This window comes from Perca fluviatilis, chromosome 17 (assembly GCF_010015445.1).
Source record: "Perca fluviatilis chromosome 17, GENO_Pfluv_1.0, whole genome shotgun sequence".
NCBI lineage: Eukaryota > Metazoa > Chordata > Actinopteri > Perciformes > Percidae > Perca > Perca fluviatilis.
In genome coordinates, this window is record NC_053128.1 from 11,513,643 (window position 1) to 11,527,444 (window position 13,802).

General features: G+C 39.6%; 1 long non-coding RNA gene across 2 annotated transcripts; it reads left to right on the forward strand.

The window, feature by feature from the left end:
- Window positions 1-1,196: 1,196 nt before the first annotated feature.
- Window positions 1,197-11,382, forward strand: LOC120545937. Of its 2 annotated transcripts, none has more exons than XR_005636759.1 (4): window positions 1,197-1,275; window positions 8,646-8,903; window positions 10,353-10,435; window positions 10,574-11,382. It is a non-coding gene; the product is annotated as an uncharacterized LOC120545937 (long non-coding RNA). The 2 variants fall into 2 exon arrangements; XR_005636760.1 differs by lacking the exon at window positions 1,197-1,275 and adding an exon at window positions 1,483-1,591.
- Window positions 11,383-13,802: the final 2,420 nt, after the last annotated feature.

A 13,802-nucleotide genomic window follows, 5' to 3' on the forward strand; every position in this document is an offset into this window, starting at 1 on the left:
CAGAATTGTGAGTCAGTATGAGTGAGTGTGTGCCTCTTCGTACTGATGCAGTCTCAAAAGTTGATGAAGAATGAAGAATACATGCTATGAATATAAATAATGTAAAATGTTCATTTATTACATTCAAGCAGTGGCATTTACACTATTGTAATGGGGCCGTCTTATTTTGGTTGCATGAACCCCAGCTCTGCACAATGTTTTTTCTACTTATGTTAAATTACATTTAAATCACATTCCTTGGACCAATTTTTATTTGCTTCGGAATTCATTAATCATTAAAAACACTAATAATGATGACAATGGAATACAGGGATAAATCCACTGCACGGACTGTGTGTGCCCACTTTAGGGACCCTGTAATCTGGGCGATAACTCTGGGCTGTCACGCCCCAGGTTCAACAGTGCCCTCATCTCCAGACCTGTGTACTACCTGGGGCACATATTGTCTTTATGCTTAGAGAAGCTGTCTGGAACTGGTCCAAACCCTCCTGCCACAACAAATCAACAGACAAATTACTACAGAACACAGAACACTATACAAAATATTATAGAAAACTATCTTGAAAGGTTGGGGTGCTCGCAATAATTAAAACAAAAGACAAAGCGGGGGACAGGGACCTGCAGAGATGGGACGTAATACGACAGGAAAAATCCAATAATACACCATAGCCACCTGGGGGTGGAGGTGCTGCAGCATAAATGTGAATCAGTCTAATTGTTTTTAGTGGAGGGTGTGCGTAATGGGGGGCACATAAAGCACCATGAGTGGCACAGTGGGTGGGTATCGCATCTCAATACCTGTAAAGTCACAGGGGAGGAATGGAGAGGAGGTCCAAGTGAAGATGCAAAAGGTTTATTCAAAAAGGCAAGAGCCAAACTCAAAACAGAGAGTGCAATACTCAAACACATACATACATTGACCGACAACTCAGGAGTGACAAACAGGAACATAAATACACAGCTTGTGATAAGAACAGAACAGGTGAAGATAATCAACGAAACTAGACACAGGTGAAGACACTGAACTAATTAACCCAACAGGTGAAGACACTGACCTAATTACTAAACAGGTGAAGACAGAAATGATGAAAACAAACTGAAAGTCCATGAAAACCTGACATAAAGTCCATGAAACCCTGACAATACCCTCCCTTGCTCTGAATAAATAACAATAATATATTTGCTTGACAAACCTTTATTAGGTCAGTCTTTTCCTTGTGTGTATGTGTGGAGAGGCTGAGTGAGAGAGAAAGATTGAGAAAGAGTTGGAGTAAGGTAAGGGCGGAATCTATCCTGGAAAGTCCTCATTTCTTACTTGAAGTGTGGCAGAGAGTAAAATGATGAAGAGCAAACCTGTGTGGTTAACCAGAACTACTTTGATCTTCTTCTGTGACCTGCTTCAGCATTGACCTTTGCCCTCTCTTTTAAAAACATCCATCATTCACAGCACCGGGTCGAGGACAGAACAACCCCGTTTTCTCTCACTTGCGCAACTCGGTAACACCTGCTTAGGTACCCATGTGGAGAAAGGGGCAGGCGGGGCTGCAGATATTTCATGCATTTAGCCACCTTTAGCCACCTTTCCGTTGAAGTGAGTTTTCACCTCCACAAACTTTATACTTATACTTTGTTGTCCTTTTTTGGGTTCAGGCCTACATTTAGGAAAGTGAGAATATGTTAAATTTTTTTTTTATGAGACAGACTAAAATAATGACTCAGTATATTTTACATCCATAATTTGCCTGTTTCCACATCCCCTTGTTAATCAATTTTCATTTAAATCATTTAAATTTTTACAATATAAACCGCTGACATGTCACCATGGATGCAAGCAAAAAAAAAAGATAAGTAGAAGAAGAGTTCTAGCTTACAGGCCTCGGGCAGTTTGATTTTATTCAGACTCCAGTGTTTTTACACCTATCTAGGTATTACAATATTTGCCACTGATATATGATATAGACTAAAGAGTAAAACAGTATTGATCAGTTTTAATGTTAAACAGTCATGGTTGAAGAGCAATGAGATGTTCTATTTACAGTGGGTTATTTTGTATATTGATTTGTATTTTATGTATTCATTCTCAGAGCTTAATGATCTGACAACTAAATATGTATGTGCTGATTTTGACTTGAGAAGTAAAATGTAACAACTAACGACTCCCTGGTAGATTAAGCTATGGCTTTCATTATCATATCATGGTTTGGAAATCTTTTTGTGGGGGACAAGAACAGGTTGTGTAACCATCAAAAAGGCCAGTAGGATCATTGGTGTTAAACTGCCTGAGCTGCCTCGCATGAATAGAAGGATGTCAAAGGTTTGAAATATTTTGGAGTGTCCTCTTCATCTTTGGAGAGTTAGCACTTCTCCCCTCGGAAGCGCCAACAGTGTGAGGAATTGCTTCATCTTGCATGCAGCTGATGATGAGCCTTTCATATAAAATCGACTGGTTAATGGCCATGTGAGATGATGATGTTTTAACCGTAGATGAATGGGTTAGATGGTGGTTGGATGTACTTCATGTTAAGGTGTGAGTTTATGTGCTGTATTTTATAAGGTAGCTTTAGCATTTTTATTTTTAAATACATTTTTATATTGTGCTTCTTTGTATGTTCTGTACATATGTTTCATGTATTAAGGTTTGCTTGTAGTTTGTCTTTCATCTGGTATAATTATTGTTTCAGAACAACAAAGTACAGAAAAATACTTTGCACATCTACAATGTGAAACAGGTATGTAGGAGGTCTGACAAGTAGGTCAAGAGTTTCAAAGAAAAACTCCTGCACACTGTCTAACTTGCAAAAAAGATAAAGTTTTAATAATAGGCAATGTTTTGGTACCGGACCATCTTCAGGAAAAAAAAAAGAACAATAAAGTATTAAAAGTAGCTTGTATCGACGATCCTACAGAGAATTATTACCAAACTCTACAGCTCAACAAAGCTTTTAGCTTCTTCTGGCTCTGGCTCTTTAGCTGCTAAATGCTCTACTATGTTCACCTGCTAACCGCTCCCTTTGTCGGTTTGCTGTTGGATGCTGTGCAGGTACTATTCTCTAGCCTCTTCGCTGGAAACAGCTGCCTGCAGCGGCTTAAAATGAGGTTGATGAGATTGGTGAGACTGAACCAGAACAGTCAGGATGAGGGCCATAAAACCAAAACAGTGAGCTAAAAGACATTAAAACGCTCCATAGAGCTGAGGGGAACTGCAAAGTAGGGTGATAATTCTCTGTGAGTTCATCACAATGAGCACCCCTTCACACACTCTCTTGTTCCAATATAAAAATATGGATTGGGGCAGCTTTAAAGACTAAACAAAAAGAATACCCTTTTTTAGACAAATAATCTCCGAAATCGGTGCCTGTGGTGTGATGTGCTTGCCTGCTTCATCTTTGACAATTTGTCTAGTATGTTTTCAACATTCATTTCTCTCAACACAGGGTTCAGGCAAGCAAAACCCTGTTCTTCCTCCCACGCACAGCATAGCTAAAAAAGTATGGGTGAAGCAGATAGTTGGCCTGCTACAGACTGTCTGTCTTCCATGATCAAAGTTGACTCCGTTAGATTTCGTCTCTGGCTTCTCTGCTCTTTTTAATCTGATATCTGCCATGAACACTAAGAACTGGGACACTATAGCACCTGTCTTAAATAAGTGCAATCATGTAATTTCCCTGCCCCTTTTTCAAAAGGTTACAGCTTTTCTTGGATTTTGAGTGCCACTTCTTGAGTTACACGAGCACCTGAGAACACCTTCCATATGAAAGTAATTTTCTTTTTCCCAATCCTAACCTTCTCCTTCTGTCAGTCTCTCTTATACTCACACAGACGCACGTTCAATAGTTTCTACATGGTTGTTTTCACAAAAACGTTGTTTTAAAACTTGATAAGTACTTGTATAAGTGGAGTATAGTTCATTTTTGCTTTATCTTTGATAAACACAGATTACATAGGGTCGAGGATGGCTAGAAGACAGTACATCTTACTACATTGGTGAATAATAACGAGAAGAATTGAAGAAAGTCTGAGAAAAGTTATTTCAAATATTCAGCCCAAAAAAAGGTTTGCTAAACCAATGGGTCTTAGACAGAGGGGATCCTCAAAGTAATTGGTGTCACCTATATGTGGATGTCCAATCAGTACTCTTGGTAAATGTAGTCGATTAAAGCAAATCCTTAGTGCATGCTACATTGACAGTGAAAGCTGAGTTTGCAGCTGCAAAATCTGTTCTGCTTTTCCTGCATCCAGTGCCGTCATTTGATTGGGCATAGTTGGATGCAAGGAAGAACTACAGGCTATTTAAGCTTGGATATTTTTGTTGAATGCTGTCGCCGACACCAACCCCGAGAGAGCCTGTGTGTGTTTTACTAGTCATGAAAGTTTTACCCCTCACTTGGACAGACCTTCATACACAGATGCTTACAAAACATCCTGGAAATCGACTGGCCAAACACAATAACTAACGAAGATCTCTGACAAATCGCTAAAAAAGAACTGGAATTGGAACACAAATCTAACACAGGAAATGGGGCTGGATTAGGCATACCCTGAGGAAACCACCCTCCAGTACAACCAGACAGGCCTTAACCTGGAACCCACAAGGGAAAAGAACACAAGAAGACCCAGGAACAGCTAAAGAAAAAGTATGTGGAGGCAGAACTCAAGGAAATAACATCATCCTGGAAGTAAGTTGAGAAGATCTCTCAACACTGAACAAGCTGAAAAAAGTTCATGAATGACCTATGCTCCCCAAAGAGCAAAGCAGGTTAAATGATTGGACAGAAATGTGCTGGAGACCTTCTTCGGGATCAAGAAGAAACCCTTGTTGAAATGACAACCAAGACAAACAGGGCCAAGAGGGCAGATGACCATTGACTGAGTGTTTTTGTCACCTGATGCTATATATCTTTTTGCACCTAATGCATTCTGGTACATGTGTGCTCTGTTGGCATCGCTCTGCGAGCGGAACTCGACTTTCTCTCAATATAGCGCACAATGAGGAATTTATTGCTTCAATGGAATACATTTACCATCAACACTGATTGAACATCCACATAAAAAGGTGGTGAATTTTCCCTTTAGGATGTGGGTGCAAACTCTGGGTGGTTTGGCTCAGATTCACCCCCAGTTCAAAACGTTATTGACCGAGCAGTTAATCCTTTTCTAAACCTTGCTGCTTCGTCAACCTCACTCACACTTGAGATAAATCAGTGTGGGTCAGTGCGAAAACTGTTAACCTGTCTGTGTTAAAAGGACACAGGAAGGAGACCATCGATTGTGCTTCAATCTCTCACTTGCAACCTGCATTCTAGCAGTTGGTCTAATTGAATTGATAGGCTTCCCTTAGTTTTATATTAATCCGGTTGTTAATTAAAACACATGCTGCGCTTTCGCCACATAACTATCCTCAAATTAAATTTAAAAATTATACGTAGATCAGGCAATATAAACCTAAATGTCAGTGACACCATCAAAATTACAGAGCAACCTCTATTGTGTTATTATAACTGTGACAGATTGTTGTGACCTTACAAACTTTTCTTCATCATCACCGATTGCAATCGGCTGTTAGATGTCTCCTCACAGATAGTGCTGGTTAATGATGGAAACGGTGCCATGTCATTTCTCCAACGCTCCATTGTTTCAACCTCTCAATAACCCGAAAAATTCCCTTTGCGAGGTAACGTGACCCCATTTGTACAGGTCCTATCCCCTGACCAATTGGCTATCCTAACCTTAACCACTCAAGGTATAAAATGCCTAAACCCAGCCAATCGAGCTGCTTCGTAGGGCATGTCTTGGCGTGGGCATAGTGGGATTCATAATTTCGCCACCAAAGGGACGTCTGACTAGTGGGCTGTAGGACCAAAGGGAATTTTTCAGGTTATTGAGAGGTCGGAACAATGGAGCATCGGAGAAATGGGCAGTCCCCGATGGAAACACGCTTCTGTTAATGGAATTTGCAGTCCTTTTTCTGTCTTTGCGAGCTTTTTATCCAGCTCAAATGCAAAGCACAGCTGTGAATGTTACAAGTAAGTGAGAGAGCAAGAAATCAAAGAATGCAAGCGGCATTAGGGTCAATCTTGTTGCTATGCAACAGAGAATTTTTGACAGCAAAGTACCATCTAAATTAAAATTAGTTCTGCTCACCTGAACTAAAGGGATGAATGGTAAAAAATGAAAATGGACAGAGAAAGTCAGAAGTAATAAAGTAATAATATTAATAATAACAACAATAATATTACACTTTGTTTATATAGCACCTTTCATATGATAAATGCAGCACAAAGTGCTTTACAATAAAGGAAAATAGACATAGAATGCACATTTAACGGAATAGAATGCCATAATTAATGTAATTATTGATGGTTAGGAGGAACCAATTCTGAAACTGACGATATTTCATTCATACATGTAGAGAGCATGGGGCAATAACCCTAGATGATCTGCTGCACAAGCTGGATAATGTCTATTTCAAAGTCTGGTTTTTCATTGATGTGGGGTGCTGGGATCCCCAAGCTCTATTATCAGTGCAATGTCAGATTGTATCCATGAAAATTGCTATGTTCCTTTTGGTAGCTCTGAAATGTGTTGGCTGAATTAAAAAAAAAAGATTAAAACTTGTGCTTATCTACATTTAATGGGACATTTTAATCAGGATCACTGTGGTTTGTAGTACTAATGGTTATTATTGTTCTCATTAGCTAAAGTATGTAGCATGGTATTGTCATAGGATTTCATACCACACAGTGCTACAAAACAGGCAGGCTCTGTCCTGAGGGTTTGGGGGTTGCTCTGAATAATGATGGGATGCCAGATGGTCTTTGTCAGGCAGGCTTTTTTTTTCACGTGGATCTGGATACTGCCCTGTACAACATCATCAGCCTGTCACAACAAACTAATAGACAGGGAAATAATACGGACAAGCAAGAAATAATAAATTAAATTGTGTGTTGCTTTTTTGCTCTCTTCTGCGCCTCTGTGCTTTGTGGGTGGACCTCGCTGGTGCTGCATCATAGATGTGCAGGTTCTATCGCCCACAACCTTACTGATTCTACCACCTGCGACACTCATACCCATAGAGTTATCGTAGTGGGGACCGTAGTTTTACTGAATAAACTTAAACTTGGACTAAAAAGGACTGAGAGCCTGAAATTTGCATCCATCCATTCTATCGGTCCCCTGTCCGGCCAGTAACAATGAACTTGTTTGCACATATACTTCAATTAACACACTTTACACAATGCATGCATATCAGGGCATATCAACTATCCAGAGCATTGAACATTTGACAACCTCATTTGTATGCAGTGCAGACGATGCAGGTAAAGATCTACAATGGGTCAGATATCCCTTGTTTTCTTGGCAAACCCTTGGTCCTCCGAAGGAGCCTCTTGAATCTCATAGGATAATGCATCCACTTCCTTCTGCAAGGATAAGACTGACCAGTCACAGGGTTTGTAGGATTCATGTAAAAAATAAGCAATAAGTTAATTGATTACGGGACTGTCATTTCAACTGGCCCTGGCTGGTTAGCCATGCAATATTGGAGTCTGATATGATTGTCATCTACAGTACTCTATTAGGCCAGGGCTAGCCTGTTAATGAAACTAATTTGCCATTTTCCATAATTCATTTAGCTTGTCATTGTGTTTATGTTAGCTGATATTTGTTCGGTATAGGTGGTTAACCAATCAGAGTTGCATAATATGCATAGAATGACATAGACCGGACAAATATTATTTGTCCGGTCTATGTCATTTTCAATCGACACAGAGGCTGCAGAAATGGTTGCTTGGATACCAACGCCGATTGACGGGTTGTTATTACTGTAAGTTGACCTACAATAACGTACAGCCACATCAATCTCACCCACGCTTGTCACTGTTATTGTTGCAATTTCTCTGTCGTTATATTTCATGGATGTAGCTGGGCAGGGAACAAGCTATGATGGCCCCATTCTTAATCTTGCCTACAATGCTCCGATTGGTCAACCCTTTGTCCAATGTGCATTACACCAGACCTATTGACTGTATCACCGTCCACATCTCTGATTCGTTCAGAGGAACAATATTAGGCTAGGGCAGCATTTGCTTGATCAAAGCCATGTATCTGACACATATGCACTTTGTAACCATTGGTGTTATCACGCAGTCTGCTCTCAGAAAAGCATTGCTCAAACATCCACTTAATGAGCATGCTGCAGTGCCACAACTCCTGATTAACATACATCAAGGGGCAAACAGTCAACTGCAGGGCAGATGATAGGAACAGGTGATAATGATGATAATGATGATGACCGAGCCTTCACCATTGCAGCACCCTCCCTCTGGAACTCCCTACCCATACACATCTGTGACTGTACTGACCTAGAGACATTCAAAACACTAATCAAAACAGACCTCTTCAGATTAGCTTTCCACATACAATAGTCTTTCATTTCTCACCTGATAGTTAATGGTTTTATTGTTTTTAATTGCTTTTAATATGCTTGTTTTATGTGTTGGTTTAATTGCTTATCTGTTTTGAATGTGCTATATGTGCTGGTTTTATTGTAAAGTGTCTCTAAGTACCATGCAAAGCGCTATATAAATAAAATGTATTATTATTATTATTATTATTATTATTATTACAAAATTTGTTGTCCCTCGCAGTCCCGGTCTGTCCCAACCTGAAAGAACTGCCCATGGGAGGGGCCAGAGATGAAACATCCACTGCAGAATAATACCCCCACACATGGCTTGGGTGCTGTGGGAGAGATAGCTTTCCCAGAGGTCCCGAGCATGGTACTGAAACCTGCCAGAGGCAAGCAGAGGAAGCAGCAAGTGGCTGTACAGAAGACAGCGACTGACACTGGAATGTGCTTTTTTGCAGTGTGGAAATCTCCAAAATGTGTCATCTAAGGAGCCATGGTAAAAAATATTCGATTCACTTCCATTCCTGAACTCTTTTGATCAATAAGATGTGAATAGGTATCAGTCCAGTCAAGGATTAATCCGGATAAACAGATGATACAAATTAGAAATGACTAATCCTGTTGAATTATGTAATCACAGAGGGAATAATGATCTATTTCATCAACACAGGACTAAATCTGAATTATTGTTTGTGTACGTACTGTATTATGCTGTATACCCTGTTTAGTAGAGGTGTGACGAGATCTTGCGATATTAAAACGTTACGATATCAATTCAGAAGGGCAGAATTACGTCGGTACTACCGAGGACCAGTTCACGTTAAATCAATTGGTGCCAAATTTGTGTAAGCAAAAGTTTTTGTCCTCTCTACATGTTTCACAGAGAGCGTGGCTCAGCCCTGACGCGCACACACAAACACACACACACACACACACACACACACACACACACACACACACACACACACACACACACACACACACACACACACACGCAGAGGTGTGGTGCAGACGGAGCAAAAGTTATGTTGCCTCTGCAGTTTGTTCAAGTCACAGTGAGTCACAGCAATGCCGGTAAAGCGGACACAAGTGTGGTTACAGTTTTCAAAACTTCACGCAGACAGCATTTGCTGCAATATAATATAATGGCAAGATCGCCATGCAGTTAATGTTACACTTCCGAGACAGACAGGCACTACAGTGTCCTCTATGCCCTGGTGCCTGACTGACTGAAGTTGGCTGAAGTTGTAGGACAAGACAAGGCAACTTTATTTCTATAGCACCTTTCATGAACAAGGCCATTTAAAGTGCTTTACATAAAACATTGAAGAGCAATTAAAAACGGTCATGAAAATAAAACAGGCTAAACAAGAATAAGATACTAATACAAGAATAAAAGTTACAGTGCAGTGTAAGAAATAATTTTTTTTTTTTTATTAATAGGTTGTAGGGATGGGTTTGGGAGGAGAGCGGGATGCCACAGTTATTAGGTCTGAAGAGGTTAGTTATACAGGAGAGAAGCCATTTCAGTTTATGACAAAACCTTTCACAGTGCTCGATATTCATTTTGTGACTTTCGATTGAATAAAAGACTGTTTCCAGTCATATATCATCATTTAAGTTGTCTTTAAAATAGTGTTAAAGTCTCGTCTCGCTCTCGTGAACCCAATCTCGTGTCTCGTCTCGTGAGCTGTCTCTTCACACCCCTACTGCCACTTTAACTACAACACACACACACACACACACACACACATACATATAAACATACACACAGGCTCATGTCATGTAAAGTAAAATACCATTCATTGTCAGAATATAAATCGCTGTAGAATAAGTCGTTTCTTGAGGTAGATGTTCACAGGAGTTTAACATTTTGAACTTGAAATGAACAATTAAGTGCCTAATCAAGAGTGTCATACTGTGTCTTGCTGTGACATGACTCCAGCTGGAGCTGTGATCATCTGAAATCCAAGGTGACAGCAACACAACATCATAAACATGATTAACAGCTGTAACATCTGATCACAGGTCAGTTGTGGATTTTTTTAATGACTTGACCTTGAAATAGAAAAGTATGTAGCATTATATTTTTTCAATATCAAATTATAATTGTTATACATGCAACCTTATAAAGTCATGTTATTTGTGCTGACTATCTGGGTCCAGGTCACGAGGGCAGCAGGCTAAGCAGACGTCCTTCTCCCCAGCCCCATCCTCCAGCTCCTCATGGAGATAGCAATGCGTTCCCAGGCCAAAAAGGATCTATAACCCCTCCAGCTTGTTCTGGGTCTGCCCCGGGGATTTTTTTCCCAGTTAGACATGCCTCAAATACCTCCATAGGGAGATTTCCAGGAGGCATCTGCCTCATCTGTCTCTTCTTAGCACAAAAGGATCATCGGTTCAATTCAGAGCTCCCTCTGGATGTCTGAGGGCCTCACCCTGTCCCTGAGGGTGAGCCCTAGACACCCTGCAAAGGAAACTTATTTTTGGCTATTTCATGTTGGAACATACAGTATATCAACCGCTAAAGCAAGAGTCTCACTTTTAGGCTCAGCTCCGTCTACCAAAAATTAGTGAGGCTGCAGTTCACAGTCTGATGATTCAAGTAGGGCTTAATCAGTGGCAAAATGCACACATCTACATTTAATGCATAGGTTATCAGATTTATTTTGGGACCTCTAGCCATGGGCATAGGAAGCATTGTAAATGTAGGTGGTACTTTTATCTGGCTATACTATATTAGAAAAATAATGGGTAGCCTACATTTTGTAATTTTACCCAGATGGTTGGACCCATATCACATATTTGAAGATATTAAAAAGCTAAAAGTACAGAAATTGATCCGATGACTAATCTTTAATAATAACCACTTATTCCACTTATCATTTAAACTTGAGGATCTCTTTATGCTTGCATGCAATTTCTGTTAAATTAATTTCTTTGTTATCAAATAAAAAATGTATGAGTAAAGTAGAGAGATCAACTGTAGTCAACGTGTCCCTCTGCATTCTCCAATAACCTACATTCATTGTTCAATCATTTCTACTACTACTAAGAATCAACAGAACCTGAGGCCGGCATCTCAAAGATCATGTTGTTAGCCAGTTATCTTGGTGGCATTTTTTTATTTTTATTTTATACACACACATAATACTGCGTTCAGCTAACCAGAAAATACCACAGGTTTAGGTGGGTCAAAAAGTGACAAAGCAGAGTTCAGAGTAAGTTATTAAGAACTTACAGAATCACTGTGTTCCAGTAGTTCACCTTCCACCTTCTCTTTCCCCTCTCTGTCTTTCAAGACATATGCACTGTGCTTGTGTGAGAATCTGCCTAGGGTGCAAGGTAGCAGTCAAAACGTGGAATGGAGTTTGATATGAGTATTCTCTCAAAAAGCAGGCGGAATGGATTTGATAATAAAGCACTGGAGAGCGCAGGGTGAAAAGACCAATGTTCTTGAAATAACTACTAATAATTTAATGTGTGGGTAAGTGTAATACTTCTAGTACTACACTTTCTTTACCAAAATCAGACACAGCCTAATGTTGCTCCAGTTATTTATTTAATTTAACTGCAACTCATCCTGACTATTTTATTCGCCAGACTTTCAGTTACTTTTGTGAACCATAAGCAGACTCAGAGTGAGCACACCTTCACGTACTCTCCAATATACATTGGATTGTTCGATAACAAAAAGGATTAACATTTGCCTAACTCTTTCAATTTAAACAACTCATTTATTGAGATTCACTTACAACTTAGCCTCGAGAGCGCTGCAATCCTAACAGCCCTGAGTGTAGAAGCTGACAGAGTTGGCCCAGTTACAAGGCCTAGATTTCACTGAGGCTTCACGCTCTAAAATCAGTGAGTCAGGAAATATCTCACAACTGCTGCTAATGTGCGACAATCGTGAATAAGTAAGCAGCAGGAGGAGGCGACGACGTGCCACACAGTGATTCTGGTCTGCTAAACAGATTGTTTGATCCCACATCACATTGTATTAATTCAACAATTAGTTCCTTCATTTTGGCTGTTATGAGTTTAATGTCTCAGCAGTAAGCTGGAAAATGATTGTCTAGACATTGTCAATAAGTTCACGTCTCTCTCGAGCAATTGTTTTGACAAATAATCCAGAAACAAAATCATCTCTACAAAAATTAAGTTAATAAAATAAGCGTTTATTCTGATGGAATGGGTGCAGCAGTTGAAATTCAGTAATAAAGTATCTCTTAGATATCTTGAGAAATTTCCAAAGTTTCAGGGCACATAAAAAATAATACTTTTTGAGAAGAACAAATATTCACATCAACGGATTTAATTCATCAGTTCTTGTAGGAAATGGGGTAATGGTTAAAAAGATCACTCCTAACTGAAATGCATCACTCTGAAATCACTTTATTAGTTTGCGTCACTTTGATTTGTATGCTTACAAACGAAGGCATGAACTAATGGCAAATGATTGTTTTGCATGTACTTTTCACTCCTGTCTTTTTTTCTGTGATTTCTGTGTGTCCACGCACCACATTTACATTTGCCAATTTACTTGTCCTGTATCAAGATATAATTCAGATGAGATTTATGGCACTTTTCATTTAACCATATATATCCTGTTTGTTAGCCAGACTACAAATCTGATTGCAATCCGTCGCACCAGATAAACACCACAACAGCTCACACAGCGCCTTGCATTTGATCGCATGTGTAGAAACCACAGCTGTTTTACCGTGTTGCTTTAATGAGATGGAAAACAATGGGTAACTGCAGTGTAACTTTAGCTGCCATTATCACAAGGGCAAAGGAGACAGACCATGATGTATTAAGACAATCAGACAGTGAGTGGCTATTTCCACAGACTGCCAACTACTGCACTAAGAGGGAGGAGGAAAGTATGTATGCATCTTGGAGAGACAGATGCATTTACATCTTTTCAACATCTGGTGTCTCTGATTTAAATTAATCTTGAATGCTTCTTGGATGCATTTACACATTTACAAGATGCATGAAATGACTTGTGCAATACAATCATACAGTATACAAACATGCCTGTTGGTTGATTTTAAGGTGTTTGCCAGAGTTTTAAGCCAACAATTCTGACAGATTCAAGATTTGTCTTTGGACATACTGATTAAAAAGACAATATATATTGACAATTCAATGAAAACTTTTTGCAACATCCTATGCCAATATATTTTTTTTGCCATGGCTCTAGTGATGTCAAAGTCAGTCTGTTGGTTAGTTGGTCTACTACTAATCTCATATCTCAACAGCTATATGGATTGCCGTGAATTTTGATACAGATGTCCACGGTGCCGAAATAATGAATCTAATTTTGGTGATCCTGACTTTCCCTTCAGCGCCACCATGAGGTTCACATTTGTGTGAGTGAAATGTCTCA